Source organism: Dasypus novemcinctus, chromosome 8, assembly GCF_030445035.2.
Source record: "Dasypus novemcinctus isolate mDasNov1 chromosome 8, mDasNov1.1.hap2, whole genome shotgun sequence".
Classification (NCBI taxonomy): Eukaryota; Metazoa; Chordata; class Mammalia; order Cingulata; family Dasypodidae; genus Dasypus; species Dasypus novemcinctus.
The window spans coordinates 18098714-18121161 of record NC_080680.1 but is presented as its reverse complement, the minus strand read 5'-3'; the positions used below and the strand labels follow the sequence as shown (position 1 = coordinate 18121161).

Here is a 22448-nt window from a genome sequence, read left to right as displayed (position 1 = left end):
GGTCCTTGCACCAAGTGTCCCTGGATATATGGAGCAGCTAGAAGATGGCTGTGGATTGCAGAACCTCATAGGTCAGTTTTCCACTAGTGGTCAGCAATCTTGAGGTTTCAGGATTCCTGGATAGGAGGTCAAATGGGCAAGTCCTGTCCCAGGAAAATATTTTTCAGCATCATCTGGACAGCCGCAGGTGCTACTGGCTTCTCTTGAGCATGACTGTTGGACAAGAATGCTGTCTTCTAAGTGTCCTGCTCTGGAAAGCCTGCAGAACCATGTGCCCCCACTCCACACACACCCACCATCATCTTCTCTGGTAGGTAATATTGGGTACCAAAAAAATCAGCTGTATCACTAGTTCTCAGCCAACCCATCTCCGTGGAAACCTGAGTCTTCAGGGATAGCGGGGCCTCTAGGTGTCAGTGAGGGGACACTGGAGGAATTGGGAAGGCTCTGTCCTTGAGCTAGGGGTGGAGAACAATGGGGGTTATGATGAGGTGGCACCTGGTTGGTCCAGCTAGGGGGAGATGTGGCTCTGACTCTGAACCCTTTGGACATGGACTTTTTCTCTATCTGGAAAGGATGGCTCCCCTTGCAGTGGGAATGTCATCTCACCTTCATGTTTTTCTTATAGGTTTACTGGACCTTATTTAGTTTCTCTAATTTGAATGGATCTGAATTCTACTAGGGGTGACAAGGAATGGTGGCCACCCCTGACATCACACTTGCCTCCTGCCTCCCTCAGTCCCACCCAAGGATTTCTGGGCTTCACTCCTAATGGTGAGTCTCTTTAGGGCCTTTTCTCCTCTGGGATGAATTCTCCTACCACAAAAGAAGCAGACGTCCCATTTATAAATGCTCCAATAAATGCTTCCCTGTGGGAAGAGGGATTCTTGTGGCCTCCATGGCCCCTTTTGTATCCTAACTTCAACTCAGTGGCAATATGCTGTACTAATTATACTGCACTTAACTTTAGAATGGTGCTGTGCTGCTTTTATGATTTAAAACATGATAGCACAACACTGTGAATATAATTAACAGCACTGTATAATATATTTGATTGTGGTCAAAGGGGAAATTTAAGGATGTAAATATGGTACAAGAAGGAAAATTAAAAATCAAAACAAACCTACGATTGTACAAAAGTAAGCCCTAATGTAAACCATGAAATATAGTTGGTAGTACAATTATTAAAATGTCATTTAATGAATTGTAACAGTGAACTGCCTTAATGCAAGGTGTTAATCGTACTAATATATTGGACTCTGTATTTTATGCATGATTTTTCTGTAAACCTACAATTTCTCTAATAAAAAAAAATGTTCTTAAATCCCCCTCCAAAACTGGTATAGGTTATAGCAGTTTCATTCAGAATTGAAAGGAATTAAGATGGCTGTGTAACAAACCAAAATGTGGGGAGACAGAGGGTGTGCCTTGAGCTTGGAGGATGGAGTGTGGTCTTAGGGCTGCAGACCCCAGCCTGGGATTGCTGCCCCAATGTTGGATGCCAAGATTGAGGCCTGGAGGGGAGCACCCTCACCCTGGGGACAGGACCACCAGTGTTACCCTCCACCCACTCCTTGGTGCCTCGCTGAGTGGTCCTTATGGCCAGGCCCCCTGGAGCCCCAGACTGTTCTGCTCTCCAAAGGCTGATGGTGACAGGCCATTTGCCCTTCAAATTCCAGACCAGGACATTGGTTCCCACAGGCCCTACAGTAATGCACTGGTGAGGGCTGAGGAGACTCAGAAGGTTGTTGTGCCTCCACTGGGCAGCTACTCCTAAAAGGAAGTCTTTCTGATTTCTGCTGCAGAAGTGTGGAATTGAAGGTGGAGGTTGTGTTCTAGGGGCCAAAGAAAGGAGCCCAGGACCTGCAGATGTGGAAAGCAGAGCAGGCTCAAAGGGAGCCCAGAGAAGGGCTGACAGAGGCCAGAAATTGTGATGGGGCCTGAGCCAGGTTTAGTTCTGCAGTAGGAGGTAGAGAGAGCAAGTCAAGGAGAGAAGCCCCCACCCCAGCATTAGAAACACCCACACCTCCCGTTTTCCCAGACTCACCTCCTGGCTGCTGCTGCCTGGAGCAGGAAGCCCTGCGGGATTGTCAGCCTGGAACTGACTAGTCTAGTTTCCACGTGCAGGCCAAGTTCACTGCTTACCCACCCTTCCATCAGCAAATATGTCTATGATGGACTCAGATGAGAATAAAATTAGTTATAAACCTCTATGTGATTTAGAATCCTCAAGCACTGGGACCTGACCTATTCACCTCTGAATTCTCCACGATAGCCTTTCCAGTGTCTGCACAAAGGACACCACAAAGAATTGTTTGCTGAATAAGAATTAGATGACCAGAGAATGTGCTTCTAGCTTTCCCCCAGGGTAGGAGTGCAATAACCTGCCATAACATTCTCCTCTCCAAGTGTACAACTTGGTGAGGTAGAAGTCACAGCTACCTGTTGCAGAAGACAAAATGACAGAGCTCTTCCATCCAGGCCTCCCTGCCCTTCCCCTTCTCACATTGCAGTGCCTCCCCCCTCTGCCTCTGGGACCTGGTTCTGGGACTTCCTTTTGAATGTTAGCCATTGATAGGTGCATGTTCTCAGACTTTCCTGCTGAGGGGGAGATGTGGAACAGACTGCATCTCTCTACTAAACCCTGACATGTGAGGGAGCCTAGAGCAGAAGAGAACTTTCCAGGAGGGCCAAGCTGCAAACCCTAACCCTCAAATGCCTGAGGGAAATCTACACCTATGGCTGTAATCCATTGAGTTTAGATATAGTTTTCTTTATCTGCACTATTGTGGCAATGGATAACTGGTATACCTGGAAAATAACTTGAACCTCAGTGCCCAGATTGCAGATATCCCAAAAAGAGGAATCCACTGCAGGAGAAGTGATTTTATATGAGGAAACTGACTCTCCTTGGTGATTTAATTTTCTCTTACATTTTCAATCAACAAGTGTTTTTTGATAACTCTCATCTTTATTTTCATCCCCTGTATTAGTTAGCCAAAAGGGTGGCTGATGCAAAATACCAGAAGTCTGTTGGCTTTTATAAAAGGTATTTATTTGGGGTAGGAGCTTACTGATACCAGGCCATAAAGCATAAGTTACTTCCCTTACCAAAGTGTATTTCCATGTGTTAGAGCAAGATGACGGCCAATATATGCCAGGGTTCAGGCTTCCTGGTTTCCTCCCTTCTCAAGTCTTGCTTCTCTCCAGGCTCAGGGTTCCTCTCTTCCTAGGGCTTGCTTCTTTCCAGGCTTAGGGTTCCTCTTTTCCTGGGGCTTGCTTCTCTTTCTTCTATGTGCTTACTTCTTGGGACTCCAGCTTAAGACTGCTGCATCAAACTCCAACATCAAAACTGCAAAATTAAAACCCCTACTCTGTCCTTTACCATGCCTTTTATCTGAGAGTCCCCACCCACGAAGGGGCTGGGACTCAATGCCCTAGTGGCACAAGAGATTTACTTGATTACTTAATCAAGTAAACCTCTGAATCCAATATATTTTAATATGCCCAGAGGAACAGACCAGTTTACAAACATAATATTTCTTTTGTGAATTCATCAATAATATCAAACTGCTACATCCCCCCATTGCTATCTGCAGAGGTCATTACATTAGCAGCACTAAATCTCATTGCTGACTGGACATCTGAGAAAATCATGTGTGCATGAATCCAGGCTAGTGCTATTTATTTATAGACTGCTCGATGCTCTACAGTGTAAAACCCACATGAGGCATCTTTACCATGTCGTTGATGCTCCATGAATAATTGTTAAATGAAGGAATGGGTGGTTGATGTCTGTTTGACTTCTCTGAAATGCAGACAAGATACAGAAGTGAGTGACCAAGCTGGTTAGTAAAGAATCTCTGTGAAAGGTAGAAAAGTAAAAATAAATCAGGATTGGACAGAGAGAGAGAAGTCAATTCTGCCATAGACCCCAAAATTGTCTCAGCTGGCCCAGATGGACTGTGGCTCTACAAAGTCTACTCTTTCCTCAGCTGAATTAAGTAGTCCAGGTCTTTCTCACTTGCCTCCATCAACCACTGGATTATGAGCCTTCCTGGGAAAGGGCGAGACCTGGAGAAAATGACTCCCTGTCCTGATGCAATCCTTGCAGGGGCTGACAGCTGGGCTGTCTGCTACCTACATTCCCATCACTTAGGGAAGTAAGGTGTTCAGGGCAGAGAGATCTGTGGCCCCTCCCACTGTCCACCAGAGTCATCTCTTTCTCAGTTCAGAGCCATTTATATATATTCTGGGTGTGTGAGTTTGTCTTCAGGGTTGTGGGAGATGTGTTTAGGGGAAGTGGGTGTTTCTGTGTATGTAAGTTGAGTTTCTACATGTGAATTCAAGGGGTGGGGATGATTGTGTGTATAGGATGAAAATTTCAATGGTATATGTATGTTTGATGTAGGGTTGGAGGTTTTCTTGTGTGTGTGTGTATATATATATGTATATATATATATATATATAAGTATATATATATGTATATATATATATATATACCTGCAGGCTGAGGGCTGTGTGTGCTAGGGTTGTGAGCAGTTCATGTGACTATCAGGGAGTTTGTAGGGAGTTTCTACAGTTTTGGAGAATGTAGGGAGCTCAGGTTGAACTCTGGGGTGTGTGTTATTTCACAGAGTTATGTTTACCTTTCTAATGCATGAATTTAAGGATTGGACAAGAGTAATTTGTGGGTGTTCACGCCCCAAAGCAAGTCAAACGGCCTTGCAGAGTTTAACAGGGAGTGGCTAATAGTATTTTCTCTTCAGACACACTGCAGAAAGAACAACAACTATTCTGCCTAGCAACACATCAACCACTTTGGGAACGTGTGTGTGTTTCTATGCATATTGAGTGTATTGTGAGATACTGGAAATATGTCTGTGTACACAGACATGTATGTGAGACAAGGTAGGGTGATGGGTTTACTGAACTGTGAGCTGGATCTATGTATATTGAGAACACACATGTTATCTGTTCATAGCACCTAGCCTATATTTTTTTCTTTTGTAATATTTTTTAATCTTTTTAATTTTTGTATTACCTTTTTTTTTCCAATGATACATAACTCACACAAAATGTTACATTAAAAAATATAGGGGAAGCAGCTGTGTGGCTCAATCAGTTGGGCTCCCATCTTCCATATGGGAGGCCTTGGGTTTGCGTCCTGGGGCCTCCTTGTGAAGGCAGGCTCGCCCACACACTGAGCACCACCAGACCCACAAGCATCATGGAGTGCCGACTCAGCAGGGTGACACAACAAAAAAGAGAGACAAGCAAAAATACAGAAGAGTGCGCAGTGAATGGACACAGCAGAAAACAAGCAAGCTGCAAGGGGGGAGGGGAAATAAAAAATAAATACAGACACAGAAGGACACACAGCAAATGGACACTGACAGCAGACAGCACGCAAAAAGACACAAGGGGGATAAAAAAAAAAAAATATATATATATATATAGGTGGTTCCCATATACCCCATTCCCCATACCCCCACTCCTCCCACATGAATGTGGTACATTCATTGTATTTGATGAGTATATTTTGGAGCCCATGGATTATAGTTCATGTGGTAGATTGCACTCTCTCCCAGTCCATTCAGTGGGTTATGGCAGGATATATAATGTCCTGCACCTGTCCCTGCAATATCATTTAGGACAACTCCAAGTCCCCAAAATGCCCCAAAATCACATCTCTTTTTCCCTCTTCCTGCCTTCAGCAACTCCCATGGCCACTGTCTCCACATCAGTGATATAATTACTCCCATTGCTAGAGTCACAATAATTCTATACTAGGATACCAGTAAATCCTCTCTAATCCATATTTTATTCCTCCATCCTGAGGACCCTGAAATGGTGATGTCCACTCCACCTCTAAATCGAGGGGACTTACATCCCACATGGCTGATGGAAGGAATTCTCCTGCTTGCAGCTGTAGACTCTCCTAGTTCCCTGAGTGGTGGTGTGGTGCTTGACCATCTTCACCTCCCTGTAGCTGACCTGGGTAAGTCCAATGAACCAGCGAGTAGAAGTTGCAACTCTGCTGAGGCTCAGGGCCCAGCTGGCACATAGACAGTCCAGAGATTGAAGTCTCCTGAGTATACACCAACTATGGGTTATTTTTTTGGTATGGAGGAATATGGAGAAAGAAGGGTAGCTGGGGTTATTTGGTGGTCCTGTTCTCTAGACGGAAGGATGGATTCTGTGCATAGTTTCTCAAGTTGGAGTTTTGTGCAAGTTTGTATTTGGGGGTATAAGATTATCATGTGCATTTTGGGGCACAGAGGGGCATCATGTGTGAGTATTTAGGAGAATGTTGATGTGCCTGTGTCTTTTTAGGCATGTTAGTGTTTATCTTCACTTCCTGGGGCATCATATGTATGTGTGTGTTCACAGGATACAGGGGACTGGATGTGTAACATTTGGAATTAGGCAACTGTGTTGAGTATTAATAGGTGGGTGTGCCTTGAATGTGTTTGGGTGTTGTCAGAGGTTCTGTGCAATTGATTTGGGGGGTTATATGAGATTTCAAGTTTTTTTGTGGGATATGAGGATATTTGTAATACTTAAATGTTTGTTTCCTCAGGGCTTTGGAGGACCTTGTGTTTTTGTATTAAAGACTATACATTGTGATTTTTTTGTTACTTGTGTGGTTTATGTCTTTTTGAAGAAGGGATTCTGAGTGTATATTCAGGGTTCTGGTAGGTAGGTAGCTAGCGTCTGAGACTCTTCAGGCTTCTGTGGATTTTACTATTACCGTGTATATCCAGCAGGCACAGGGAGTCTCGTATGTACTTCATAACTGTGGGGCTGTGGGGCTGTATGGGGATTTGTGGGTGGAAGATTCTGGCACTGGGTGCTTGAGCCGGGGGACCCTGAGGGATGTGAAATGTATTCAGGAAATATGGTGAGTTGGGTGTCATGCTAGTGCTGTGGGTCAGGATTACGTGCTGCTGCTGGGGGAGTGGGGACAGTTCTATGCATATGTGGGGCTGGGGCATTTGTGGGGTGCTTGCAAATATACCTGGGGTGTATGTGTGTGAGCAGAGGGGTGCGAGTATTATTCTCAGGAATTGAATTTGGATCCTTCGGTGTAAGACAATATATGCACTTTTTTGTTTTTATTTATTTATTTATTTCCCCTTCCGCCTCCGCCCCCCAGTTGTCTGCTCTCTGTGTCCATTATCTACGTGTTCTTCTGTGACTGCTTCTATCCTTATCAGCAGCACTGGGAATCTGTGTTTCTTTTTCTTGCATCATCTTGCTGTGTCAGCTCTCCATGTGCGGCACCACTCCTGGCCAGGCTGCACTTTCTTTCGCGCTGGGTGGCTCTCCTTATGGGGCGCACTCAGTGCACATGGGGCTCCACCATGTCAGGGACACCCCTGCGTGGCACGGCACTTCTTGCGTGCATCAGCATTGCGCATGGGCCAGCTCCACACGGGTCAAGGAGGCCCAGGATTTGAACCACGGACCTCCCATTTGGTAGGCAGACGCCCTATCCATTAGGCCAAGTCTGCTTCCGTATATGGATGTTTTAAAGGTGATGGGATTTTTGTTCATAAAGGGAAGTGTCTGAGGGGTTTGAAACTTAGAAGGGGATTTGTGTTTATATCAGGTGTGTGGAAGAATTTAATTGTGCATAGGGGCTTTAATGGGTTTTGTATTTGGAAAATGAAGAGTGTTTATATGTGTTTATTCTTAAGGTGTGAGGTCTTTTTTTGTGTCTTCAGGATATGTGTTTGGAGAGATTTGGTGGGTTTTATGTGTATTGGGAGTGTGGGGGAACATCAGGGCTTTCTGGCTTTCAGCCATTGTCTATGTGAGTTTCTGGTGTGGTATCTGTTTAAACAGATTATACATGTGTTGTGTCTTTAATCAACTTATGTGTGTATAGGAGTTGTAGTAGTTGTGTATATCTGGGGATGTGGCATATTTACAGTTTATTGTATATGAATATTTTAAGCTTGAGTGAGTTTTTTGAGATTTAGGACTCTGTTTATTTGGATTCTGGCAGGTGGTAGCATGCACACACGTGTGTATGTGTGAACTTTCAGTGTCTGATGGTATCATTTACAGGTGTGGATCCAAGCAGTGTGGAGTATATGAGAAAGCACACGTGCATATTTGGGGAGGTGCAGCTTGTAGCTGCGTGGATTTCAGCCCACGGCAGTCACAGTTGCGTATCTGGGGTGCGGTGATTACATATTCGTGGAGGGTTAGAAGTCATATGTGTATTCGGGAAGCAAGGAGATCGGGGTGGTATGAGTGTCCACGTTTTAGGGAGTTGTGGGTCCCGTGTCCATGTTCAGATGGCTTCGTGGGCATGGTGCAGGGTGTGTGTGTGCCCAGGACAGGGAGCAAGTAGGTCAGCAAGGCAGGTGGATGTGTGTGGGGTCCGGAATGGGGACAGGGGCCTGAGGGGGATTGTGCAGCTGTGGTATGTGACCTGAGCCTTGTGGCTATCATCATACATGTTGCACCTCCAGTGTAAGGATGGCATTGGCTAGTGCCCCTTCCTCATTAGCAGTCACTGTGCTGAAGCATGCTGTGGAGTCCCAATTCCCCATCTGACAGTGGAGATGGAGACCTCCCGGCCAGCTGGCTGAGTCACCCTTAGAACTCTGCTTCTTAGGGCTACCTCCAGTACCAACTGCCATAGGTGAGGTTCATCAGAAGCAAAGCTTAGATGGGGATACCTGTAGATGTAATTTATTGAGAGAATGGTCTGGATGGTGGGAAGCAGGAGAGGTCAGGGGAAGAGACAAAGGAAGGGTGGGTTTCAACAGACAGCAGCTTCAGCCAGGTTCTGGAGAGACCTCTAGAACATGAATCGTACCAGAGACACCTGAAAGGAAGATAGGGGCCTTTGGCACTTTTCGTTGGTCACTGGCTGCCGGCTGCTCCCAGGGCCATGTGACTTCCAGGAAGGGGTCAGCCATGAGGACCAGCAGTGCTGACGATCACAGAGGTACACAAGGGAAGGCATCCAGGTGGATCTCTAAGGGCCTCCACTACAGAGGTTTACAGGGAAGGACAAAGAACTTTAGGGGCAGACAAAGGGCAGAACTAGAAGGGGCAAGCACTGTCTTGATTTTGACTGGAGCTCCCTCCCCAGTTCTCAGTGCCCCAGGGTGGGTCCAGGTCTCCGAAGAGGATTCTTCTGGCCTCTGCAGCCATTGGAGGTTGAGATCATGACCTAACATCATGAGTAGCCAGTTCTTTCCCCCAAAGACTCACATTCCTCACTGTGGGGAGAAACCAGTGGTCCTCAGAAATCCTGGAGACACTTGTCCCCAGGTCCCACCCTTTCCTTCCTGGACAGATTCTTCTGAAAGTCTTTGGTACACTTGGGTCTTATTCCTTCTGGGATGGAGCTGGGGATGGGGGTGTCAGGGGCCTCCAACCCCTCCTTCCCAGGACACACAAGAGGGAGTAAACAAGAGGTTTGGTGAGGAAACCCAGAACCTTCCTCTACCAGCCTGAACACTATCTGCCCTTCATCCTGTGCTTGGTCGGGCCGAAACCATAGGTCAGGCCTGAGTAAGGCCTCTAGGAGACTGCGTGCATTTTCATAGAACACAATTGCTTTCCTTTCTTTCCATAATTTTTATGAAGAAATTGCTTTTTAAAATTTCATTTCCGTATGGGAGAAAGAGAAGTGGCATCACCTTTGCTTGAAATGAGACCCCATTTTCTCTGTCCCTAGGATCATGCACAGCCAGTGACTCCCATCTATTTCCTCTTCTTTCATCCATTGCCCGAGAATTTCCGATTCCCCAAAGCAAAATCTCCTTTTCATGGAAAATCTCCCATGTACCAGTAAAACCCCTGGGGCCAGGGGCGACTGACCAGCAGTACAGACTCAGTGGCCAAGGGCCAGGGGCCAGTCCTGGGCTGAGGAGGGGCAAGGGCATTTAGTTAGCAGTCAGAGGCACATGGGCCCCGGGGGTTAGACATGTCGGGAGGGGACATGGGCTGACGGGGCAAGTCCCTGGACGGGATCTAAAGGTGGAGGAGCTCCAGAGCCTGTGGTGGAGGACGACTAGGGAGGCTGTGTCTCAAGAGCCTTAGCCCTGGTACCTTCACTGACATGTGGATATAGCTAATTAGCCTGGGCCTTAGGACAGAGAGCTGAAGGTGTGGTCACATGCACTTAAATCTGGTGCTGGAGGACCCTGTGAGAGCGTGGCGGCGGGGCCTCATCACTGCTACTGGGGAACTTAGGAAGGGGTGAGGTCAAAGGCTACAATATGACCACTGAGGAGCTGAACTTCAGGTCAAGATGCTGGAATGTAGCCCTTTTGGTGGCACTCTGGTTGCAGGTGTGCCTAAGAGCCTGAGGTTTGAGAGAGCGGAGGGCGCTTGCTGAAGGGCCCAGGCAAGGGAGGTAGAGCTGGGGAGAGGCAAGGGTAACAAGTTCCACCAGACCGAGGGCTGAGGAACAGCAAGACTCGGAGGTGGGGCAAGAACAGGAGGATTCAGCAAAGGGGACTAAGGAGCTGAGAGAGAGAGGAAGAAAGACCAGAGCTCTCAGGGCAAGGCTATCGTGGAAGGAAGCTGTCATTTAGTAGAAGAGGTTACATTTCCTCAGAAAATCCAGGGATTTGGCTTCCTCTTGGATCTTCTGTTCCCAGATCTCAGACCAATTGCCTTCCCACACACAGTTCCAGGGGTCAGAAAAAATACAGAGCGACTCCCTCACAGCTTCGGAGGTTGGCTGACTTTGGGAAGTCTGGCTGAGAGCTTGCGTTCTCTCTTTTTTTTAAAAAAAATTTTTTTATTTAATTCATTTAAAAAAAATATTACATTAAAAAACATGAGGTCCCATTCAACCCCACCGCCCCCATACCCCACTCCCCCCACAGCAACACTCTCTCCCGTCATCATGACACATCCATTGCACCTGGTAAGTATATCTCTGCGCATTGTTGCACCCCATAGTCAATGGTCCACATCATAGCCCACACTCTCCCACGTTTCATCCAGTGGGCCCTGGGGGGATCTACAATGTCCCGTAGTTGTCCGTGAAGCACCACCCAGGACAACTCCAAGTCCCGAAAACGCCTTCCCATCTCATCTCTTCCTCCCATTCCCCTCACCCAGCAGCCACCATGGCCACCCTTCCCACACCAATGCCACATTTTCTCTGTGGACATTGGATTGGTTGTGTCCATTGCACATCTATGTCAAGTGGGGGCTTAGATTCCACATGGATAGTGGGCGCAATCCTCCTGCTTTCAGTTGTAGGCACTCTAGGCTCCATGGTGTGGTGGTTTACCTTCTTCAACTCCATGTTAGCTGAGTGGGGTAAGTCCAATAAATCAGAGTGTAGGAGCTGAAGTCTGTTGAGGCTCAGGGCCTGGCTATCATATTGTCAGTCCAGAGATTCAAATCCCCTAAATATATCTTAAATCCCAACACCCACTACAATTCCAGTAAAGTAGCATGAAAGTCTTGTGAAAAGAGATCCCATCTGAGTCCAGTTCCATCACGCAGAAACACCAGCTCCAAAGAAGGGCCATCTGACATGGCAGTGAACCCCATCTGCCATGACCATAGAACCAGTGGGTCTCTATAGCCCTCAAAAGAACCAATACCTCGGGTTGTATCTACTTTATCTGTCTCTGAGACTCTGCTCGGGTGTGCATAAGGGCAATCCTTCTGACAACCTCCAGACTCTTTTTTAGAGACTCGTAGCCACATAAACTCATTTCTCCTTTCCATTTCCCCCTCACATTAGGTCGAACCCTCCCATGCTTGTTTCCACGGACAGATGAGCAACTGAGATGCAGAGCCTGCTTTGTAAAGAAGCAGTTTATTAAACAAGAGGTCATAAAATATCAGGAGACAAGCCATAAATTAACTATCCTGGGTCACTAAAGACAGCAAGATTTTCCCCCTCCATTCTAGAGCTGGAAGGTAAACAACACTTCAGCAGTGATGTGTGCCATTTTTCCCTCAGGAGAAAACCCCTGGTGGCAGTGGCTTCCAGTGGCGGACTCTGTCCTCCAGTGCCTGTTGAGTTGTAGAATATACAAAATGTCCTAAGAAGGTATATACAAATTCTATTGCCAAAGTATAATTTGAAAAAATTTTCTGGTTCTAACCTACCTGGCAGAGTCCTACAATGAGTCCCATATGCATCCCGGCTCCCATTCCCTTCTATTAGTTTCCCCACAGTAGACGATCTTGAATCCTACATTCTACTTCTGTTACTATTCAAGGTTTTCCCTCTTTTACTTGGATTCCTGAATATTTCCTGGAAACAGGTCTCTTTCTGGTTCCTGAACTTGACTTCTCATCCTGGAAACTGCAGAGAGCTGTAGTCAGTGCCAAGCTGTGGGATGAATTCAGAAGACAGTAAATCTGTAGGGTAGGGAGTGTTATCAGAGCCCCTGGAAACCCTCAAAACCTTGGGAATTCAATTATGGCTTTTCCCCACGGGACAGGCTTTGGCCTGAACTAGAGGAAAGACTGTACACTGCACTTCACCAAGGATATCACACTGGTGGGGGGTGGACAGGTACCCAGTGCTAGGCTGACCTGGGGGATAAGAGGAAGTGACACAGGGCCTAGGGCTGAGGATGCAGCTCTGAAGTCAATGCCTCCTGTATGGCGTAGGATGATCTCAAGCCTCGTTTCCCTGCTCAGAGCCTGGCACAGTGCCCATGCTTCACTACCCACCTGATAGAAGAAGCACCCCTGTGATCAAGGGCAGCAGCTCAGGATGAGTTGCTTGTGCCCATGCCTACTCCTGCCCATGGGCCACAGACCAGCCCACCCTTTCTGAGGCTCAGGTTCATCTTCTCTCCAGTTGGAGCACACACACCATGGGGATGAAGAGGGAGGGCTAAGTAGACAGATCTGAGCTTGAGCTCCGTTTTGACGATTCTAAGCCAGTCCCTCGGCATGGGACCCTCAGCCCTGAGCCTCAGTTTACAGCTCTGTATATGAGTACAATACCTTACCAGATCCCAGGAAAGTCATGTCAGGTATAGAAAGGGCCTCGTGCAGTTCCTGGCACAGAGTGGGAGCTTAAAGAAGGCTGACAGTGGTGTCATCATCGTCACTGTAATGCCCTCAGGTGGTCCTAACCTCTCCTCCTCCATGAGGCATAACTGCCTCTGCTCTTCATGGTGGAGTCTGGGACCCTAAGGTCCAGTCCCCTGGTCCCACAAATTGACATTAGCTTCATTGAGGACCCTGCATCCAAAGAGCCTTCACACCACCCAAGGACCTCCAGGACCCAGGGCTGGGAGATGCTTGTATCCTGTGATCCTGCCCCCACCTCCTTGACTGGGATCCCACCATGACAAGAGCCTGCAGGTGAAACTAAAACAAAAGTTGTATGCTGAAAACCACAATAGAGTTTTGAAAGAAATCAAGGAACATGTAAACAAATATTTTGGACTAGTTTCATCAGACTTACATCTAAAAATTATTTTCTTTTTCATGAGGGATTACAGATGGCATTGCATTTTCATTTGTTTTCATGTGTTTGTTGCAATTGTAGAGAAAACTTTTTTTCTCCTTTTTTCTGCTCTCTTGCAACTTGTTCAAACTACTTAACTACTTGAGGATGTTTTGTGTAGATTTCCTGGAATTTTCTACAGAGAACATGTTATCTGCAAATAGGGACAGTTGTATCTCTTACTTACTTCAGAGACATCTAGTGGTCATGGATTGGAAGAGTAACATAGAAAAGATGTGATATTCTTCCAAAGTGATATATAAGGGTTACACACAATTCCTTTGAAATTCCCAGCATAAGCCTCTGTAAATATGGACTGTTTTCTAAAGCTCATAACAAAGTTGAAAGAACTGCAAGAATTAAAATAAATTTGAAAAAGAAGGAAAAACTGGGAGGAAGTACACTACCTCAAGGCATACTAAATAACTGCTTACACCAAGATTGTGTGTTTTTGGAAAAAAGACACATAAATGAAAGGAACAGAATAGAAAGAATAGGAAACCCAGAAATAAACATGCATGAGTACAGACAACTAGTTTTTGAGAAAGATATGAATACATTTCAATGGAAGAAAGATATTTTTTCAACAGAAGGTGCTACAGCAATTTGATAGGCAGAGCACAAAAGGGAAAAAACAAAGGACTAAGAACATCAACCTGAGAATCATCAGAGTATAATAGGTAACCAGTACAGATCATAGCTTTTATTACAATATACAAAATATAAATAGTTCAGAAGATATTTTAGAAGAAAATTTTGGGACATAGGATCCAGTGAAATGTTCTTAGATATGACATTAACAGCATGATTCTTAAATACAAATTACATAACTGGACTTCTCCAGAATCAAAAAGTGTTGCTTTGTGGAAGATCTTGTTAAGAAGATGAAATGACAAGGTCCAGACTGGGAGAAATGTTTGCCAAACACATATCTGCTGAATGAATGATAGACTGTATAAAGAACTCTCAAAGCTCAACTGTAAATAATCAAACATTCCATTAACAACAAGGGCATAAGACATGAGGAGACATTCCACCGAAGAGGAAGTAAAGATGCTCTATAAACACGAGAAAATATGTCAACAATGCTAGTCATCACACCATAGCAAGATAGAGGTAAATACCTATTAGAAAGGCTACAATAAAATACAGTGATTATTCCCAATGTTGTCACAGATGGATAAAAAACTGGATTTATCATGGGTGGCAGTCTGGACTGTCAAATGGTATGGATGATCTGTAAAATAGTGTGACATTCCTTAAAACACTAAAAATGCACTAACCAAAAACCAAGCAATTGCAGTCCTGGGCTTTTTCCTCAGAGACAAGAATACTTCCTTGCATGCAAATATATGTATTATATGATTACTTAGGAAAACTTAAATTATAATAGCCCAGATTTTTAAAACTCCTAAAGTCCTTGATATTCTTCAACTGATAAATGACTAAACAAACTATGGTACATCCATAGTATGGAATGATACTCAATATTCCATAAGAATATAAATGCAAAAGTCCTAAGCAAAATACTAGCAAACCAAATCCAAAAGCACATTAAAAGATTATACACTACAATCAAATGGGATTTATCCCAGTAATTCAAAGGTGTTTCTACATAAGAATATTAATTAATGTAACTACCACATGAATAGAAGGGAAGATCACCTGAAATGACACAAAAAAGGCACTTGACAAACTCCAGCAACCGTTCTGGAATGAAACACACAGAAAACTAGAAATAGAAGGAAACATCCTCAGAATCATAAAGGGCAGATATGAATCCTCTGAGATAAGACATACTCAACAGCAAAGACTGAATGCACATTTACAGGGAACATGGCGGATGGGATAGGCAGATAAGGCTCAGCTCACTAAAACAATGGAGAAAGAGCCAGGGCTGCCTTGAAGCCTGCTTTGGGGTACAGGAAAGCAGGACACTGCTTTACAACTCCAGGAGAGTGAGGGCCAGAGAGATGAAAAAGCCTAAACAAGTAATCGTGAGTTATTAGGCCTCCCGGCTGCCTGGATATTAAGCAAGAGTAAAACTCCTGGTGGATTATATCAACCTGAGGGCAGAGCAGACCTCTTCCTCCCTGCCAGCGCCTTTGGATATATACAGAAGGGGAAGGTGCTCTGAGCCCTCTGGAGGGCCCTGCACAGGTAAGGAAGGCCGGGGAAATCAGGGGTCGCTTTCCTCGGTGGCTGGGAGCGGCACACGTACCCTGCCCTCAGGACCAAGTGCCTAGTGGAGCCGCAGGCTCCCAGCTCCAAAGAGGAGTGTGAGGGCAGCTCACCCGTGAGGAAGAGCATCTGGGAGCAAGGAGAGCGATTTCTTTTCCATGAATTTAGTCAGCTGGGCCCCGCTTGAATCTTGGAAGGGACCTGACTCAATTGGGAGAGGGGAGGGGGATCTCCTCAGGGTGGCTGCCACATCCAGCCAAATATGTACAGAGAGGAATTGCATCAGAGAAGAGGCAGAGACCAGCAGCTGATCAGAGGGCTCCAGAGAACTGCAGGGAATCTGCAGGGAATCTAACCTGCCTGAGGGAAAGGGGTGGATGACTTCCCACAGGCTAATCAACCTAGGGAGGCAGAAGAGCTCAGTGCAAGAATTCCTGCCTAGCGCGTATGAGCTCCCTGGTGCAATTCCTGCCTCTTCTTTGAGAATTCAGGCATCTGGCTGAAACTTGATGACAGAAAAAAATACATTCTCTTTGTATTAGCTTTTCTCGGATCTCTTACATATAAAAAAAGTTCCTTTTTAAAAATTTCCCTAATTTTACTGACTAAAACTGGTTCAAAACTTGCTGAGGGTAGGCTACAGGGAAGTGATTGATGTACATCAGCAGCCTGAAAAGATACATAGGGGTCTGAGAGAAAGATGTTTTTCCATGTTTATTTTTGTTTGTTCGTTTTAAAATTTGTTCCTTCTGTCTCCTTTTTAAAAACTATTCCCTGCTGTCCTGTTTCTTGTTTGTTGTGTTTCCCCTTTCTTTTTTCCTCTGCTCGTTTTTCTTTTTTTTAATTCTTTTTAAATTTTGTTTACTGATTTACTCTACCTATACTATTTTTTTCTCTCCTTCATCTTTATATTTTCTGTTTTCTATTGTTGTTCTTTCATTCTACCTTTTATTTGGTCTACAATTTTTGTTGTTTCTTTCTCTCTTTCATTTTTTCTCTATTTTCTTTCTTTTTACTTTTTTCTTTCTCTATTTTCTCTTTTCTTGTTCTCTCTTCTCAGCCTTCAGCCTTTTAATTCTTTCTGTATATTTTTCTCTATTTTGTTTCTTCTTTCATTGTTTCTAATCTTATTTGTCTGTGCTCTTTATTTGTGTTAATTTATCAATTTCCTACATCTTGTACTGTTCCTCTCCTTCCTTCCTCTATTATTATTATTATTATTATTATTATTCTTTTTCTCTCCCTACCTCTTTCCCTTTCTCTGGTCCTAATTTCTTTTCTTTCAAGGAAACATAGACAACAAAAAGAAAAGAGAATAAGAGCAATGAAGGGTCAAAGTGAAACCTTACCACACACACAAAAACAAAAGCAAAAAAAAAATCATAGAATAGAGACACCAATCAAATGAATAAATCCATCAAGATAAACAGATGCGTAGATTCCAAAAAAATTTCCAACCCATACTAAGAAACAGGAAGACATGGCCCAGTCCAACAAACAAACTAAAACCAGGGAGATGCAGAACATGGAACAACTAATCAGAAATGTCCACGAAAATATCATGAATCAACTTAATGAAGAGAAGAAAGTGATTACGAATATTGAAAAGATACTGGAAGAGCATACTGAAAAAAATTGTAAACATACATAAAAAGATAATGGATATGATGGTGATGAATGGCACAATCTAAGAAATAAAAAGTATACTGGAAGCACATAATAAAAGATTTGAACAGGCAGAGGAAAGAATCAGTGATGTGGAAGACAGTACATCTGAAATCAAACAGATAGTAGAACAGATAGATAAAAAGATAGAAAAAATTCAGCAGGGACTTAAGAATTTGAATGACAACACGAAACACACAAACATCCATATTATAGGTATCCCAGAGGGAGAAGACAAGGGAAATGGGACAGAAGGAGTGTTGGAGGAAATAATGGCTGAAAACTTCCCAACCCTACTGGGGGAGATGGGCATGCATGTCCAAGAAGCACAGTGCACCTCAAACAGTATCAGTTCTAACAGGTCTACTCCAATGCACATACTTGTCAAATTGTCGAATGCTCAAGACAAAGAGAGAATACTGAAAGCAGCAAGAGAAAAGAGAACCATCATGTCAAAGAGAAGCGCAATACGATTAAGTGCTGATTTTTCACCTGAAACCATGGAGACAAGAAGGCAATGGTATGACATCGTCAAGGTGCTAAAAGAAAAACATTCCAGGCAAGAATTCCCTATCCAACAAAACTGGCATTCAGAAGTGATGGAGAGTTCAAAATATTCACAACGATGGAATGCTTTCTCCCTAATTTAAAACCAAGTCAAAGATGCCCACTTTCACCAGTGCTATTCAATATTTTACTGGAAGTTTTAGCCAAAGCAATCGTGCAAAAAAAAGGAAATAAAAGATATGCTAATTAAAAAGGAAGAAATAAAGTTAACCCTATTCACAGGTGGCATAATTTTGTTTATAGAAAAATCCCAAAGAATCCACTAGAAAGTTATGACAGTTTGTAAACAAATTCAGCAATAAAAGATAAGCATTTAGACATCATTGGGTTTCTATATACCAGGAATGAACAATATAAGTTGGAAATCAAGAAATCAATTCATTTACAATAGCAAATAAAACCATAAAATACACATGATAAATTGAGCTGAATTGAATGACATGAACCCTGAAAACTATAAAAAATTGCTGGAAGATATTAAAGAAGAACTACATAATTGGAAAAACTTCCCATGTTCATTGATTGGAAGACTTAATATTGTTAAGTTGTTGACACCACCTAAAACAATGTATGAATCCAGTGCAATCTCTATCAAAATTCCAAAAGCCTTTTTTGCACAAATGGAATAGGTGACCTGAAATGGATAATAGGAGTAAATGGATTGTAAGCCCATCTCTCCCAAACACACTTAAGAAGAAATTCCAACTACAATTTTATTAGGAAATAAAATTCATTAATCCAAAAGTATTACTATAGACCAAGACCAAGTTACGTGTATGCCAGGAATCTAACATTAAACTCACATTAGAAAATTTAGTTTCCCCCTCCTTCCAGCAGGAACAGGAGGTACCTTGGCTAGGGTTGGCTGTGGTACCTTAACAAGGGAATGTGCATTAGTGGGGAGGACAGCAGCATGTGGGGCCGAGGGGGCTTCCTATTCGCTGTTCCAATGGACTTAGATAACCAGGGGAAATGAGAGAATTAAAGTATGAGCTCAGATGGCAGTCAAGGTGTGATCACTCCTCCTCCTCCTCTCAGGGTGACTCACAGTGAGAAGTGTTTGACCACATTAATGAATGCTTTTTCTGTATCTATAGAGATGATCATGTGATTTTTTTTTTTCATTTCAATCTGTTTATATGGTGTAAAACATAAATTGATTTCCTTATGTTGAACCATCCTTGCATACCAGGGATGGAGCTCACCTTGTCATGGTGTATAATTCATTTGATATGTTCTTGAATATGATAAGTGTGTATTTTGCTAAGGATTTTGCCATCTAGCTTCATTACAGAGATTGGTCTGTAGTTTTCCTTTCTTGTGTCATCTTTGTTTGCCTTTGGTATTAGGGTGATCTTGGCATCATAGAATAAGTTAGGCAATGTTCCTTTCACTTCTATTTATTTTTGAAGTTTAAGCAGGATTGGTGTTCTTTCCAGAATGTTTGGTAGAATTCACCAATGCAGCCTTCTAGTCCTGGTCTCTTCTTAGTGGGAGGTTTTTGATAACCGATGCTATCTCATTGCTTATGATAGGTCTGCTGAGTTCATGGATTTCTTTCATCAATGTAGGCTGCTTGTATGTTTCTAGGAAATTGTCCATTTCCTCTAAGTTCTCCATCTCATTGGCATATAATTTTTCAAAGTATTCTCTTAAGATACTCTTTATTTCTGTGGGGCCAATAGTGATATCTCCTTCCTCATTTCTTTGTGTATTTGCATCTTCTCTTTTATTTCTGCTAGTCTATTTAAGGGTTTGAGCCTCTTGAAGAACCAGCTTTTGGTTGTTTTTTTGGTTTTTGTTTCTATTATTTTAAAATTTTTGATTTTATTTAGAGCTGTTCTAATCTTTGTTATTTCCTTCTTTATACTTCCTTTGGGGTTAGTTTGTTGTTCTTTTCCTAATTCCTTCTGGTGTGCAGTTAGGTTTTCAATTTTAGCCCTATCTTCTTTTTTGAAATATGCATTTATAGCTATGAATTTCCCTCTCAGCACAGTTTTGCTGCACCCCATAGGTTTTGATATGTCATGTCATTTTCATTCACTCCAAGGTAGTTACTGATTTCTTTTTATATTCCCCCCTTGACCCACTGTTTGTCTAAGAGTGTATTGTTTAACTTCCCTATCTTTGTGCCTAATCTGGTTCTCTGGTCCTTACTGATTTCCAGCTTCATTTCACTGTGGTCAGAGAGATTACTTTGGGAAGCACTGTCCTGGTCTGCTGTACCCCAAAGCAGGTCAGCAAGGCAGCCTTGACTCCCTCTCAGTTGTTCTAGTAAGAGCTAAGTTTTATCTGCCTACCTCATCAGCCATGTTCACACAATCCTCTCATTCTTCCATTTAAATATTTTTTTGTCTATTCATGGCCACTTACCCTTCCAAATAAAATTTTTAATTGGCTTTTCCATTTCTGCAAAAAAGGAAAAAAAAGACTGTTGGCATTTTTATTGGGATTGTCTTAAATGTATAAATCAGTTTGGGTAAATTGGCATCTTAACAATATTTAGTCTTCCAGTCCATGAATACACAATGTCTTTCTATTTATTTAAGTCTTCTTCAGTTTCTTTTAGCAATGTTTTTTAGTTGTCTGAATACAGGTTCTTTATGTCCTTGGTTAAATTTATTCCTAAATATTTGATCCTTTTAGTCACGTTTGTAAATGGAATTTTTTCCCATTTCCTCCTCAGATTGCTCATCAGTAGTGTATAGAAACGCTATGAATTTTTGCAAATTGATCTTGTATTCCACCACTTTGCTGACCTCTTATATAGTTTTAGAATATTTGTTGTGGATTTTTCTGAAATTTCTAGCTGTAGGATTACATAATCAGGGAAAGTTTTCCTTCTTTCATTCCTATTTGGATGCCTTTTATTTCTTTAACTAGCCTAATTAATTAGCTAGATCTTCTAGCACAATATCAAATAGCAGTGATGACACGGGGAATGCTTGTCCTGCTCCTGATCTCAGCAGGAAAGATTTCCATTTCTCACTGTTCACTACAATGCTAGCTGTGAGTTTCTCACGTATGAACTTCACCATCTTGAGAATGCTTTCTTCTATTCTTATTTTTGGGTTTTTTTTGTTTTAACCGAGAAAGGGTGCTATATTATGTCAAATGCTTTTTCTACATCAGTCAAGAGGATCATGTGATTTTTCGTGGTAATACCATTAATTGATTTTCTTGTGTTGAAACACCTTGTATACCTGGGATAAAACCCACTCGATTGCGGTGTATAATTCTTTTTTTTTTTTCCTTTTTCTATTGAAGTTCATCATTCATACATGAACATTCATAAACAATAAGTGTATAAGTTGTGAACTACAAAAAATATGCATATCATCATACAGGGCTCCCATACATTACCAACAATTTGCATTGTAAAACAATTATTACAGACTATGAAAGATCATCATCAAAACATTACTAGTAACTACAGCAAATATCTTATATTTGGTGTATTTTCCTCCAACGTATCTGGTAAATAACAGCCTGTATTAGTATTATATACTTGTTATAGATCATGAGAGAATGTTCTCATCTGTGTTTTGTTAACCATGGTCCACCTTCTACCATAGGATTCATTGTTTTTTATAGTCTCATGCTTTGTACAATCTATTCAAAGTGCACACTTAGTAGCCTTCATTTTCATCACAGAGCTGTACTCCCAACACCTCAGTAAATATTAGAACATTTCTTGAAAATGAAATGAGAGTTACCCCTTAATGACATTTTTTTCATTGCTTTGATTTTAGGAGGAACTGAGGGTCAAACCCAGGGTCTCATACATGGGAAGTAGGTGCTCAACCACGTGAGCTACATCCACTCCCTCAGTGTAGTTTTTTGTTGCTGTTGTTTTATATTATCTCTTTTTTTAAAGAAACATAGATCACACAAAATGTTACATTGATAAATATAAGAAGTTCACATATACCCCCACTCCTCCCACATCAACAACCTCTTTCATCAGTGTGATACATTCATTGCATTTGATGAATACATTTTGGAGCCCTGCTATACAGCATGGGATTATAGTTTACATTGTAGTTTACACACTCTCCCAGTCTACTCATTGGGTGATGGCAGGATAAAAAATTTCCTGCATCTGCTGTTGCAGTATTATTCAGGACAACTTCCTGTTCCAAAAATGCCCCCATATCAGACCTCTTCTTCCCTCTCCCTACCCTCAGCAACTCCCATGGCCACTGTCTCCACATCAGTGATACAGTTTCTTCCATTGCTAGGGTTACAACAATTCTATAGTAGAATACCAGTAAGTCCTCTGTAATCCATTATTTATTCCCCCATCCTGAAGACCCTGGGATGGCAATGTCCACTCCATCTCTAAATCAAGAAGGGTTAAGATCCCATATGGCTGGTAGATGAGATTCTCCCACTTGCAGTTGTAGACTCTCTCGTTTCCATGGTGTGGTGGTTGACCATCCTCACCGCCCTTTCAGCTGACCTGGGTAACTCCAATGAATCAGAGTGTTGAAAGTCTTCTGAAGCTCAGATCCCAACTGCACAGGACAGTCCAGAGATTCAAGTCTCCTGAGCACACACCAAC

The 22448-nt window shown here is 42.9% G+C and overlaps 1 long non-coding RNA gene across 1 annotated transcript in view; it reads left to right on the top strand.

Moving 5' to 3' along the window:
- Positions 1 to 381: 381 nt before the first annotated feature.
- Positions 382 to 22448, top strand: part of LOC131279415 (uncharacterized) — a 41586-nt gene continuing 19519 nt past the window's right edge. Inside the window, exons 1-2 of the long non-coding RNA XR_011649352.1 lie at positions 382 to 774; positions 5842 to 6001. This is a non-coding gene — a long non-coding RNA (uncharacterized lncRNA). The remainder of the gene's footprint in view (positions 775 to 5841; positions 6002 to 22448) is intronic.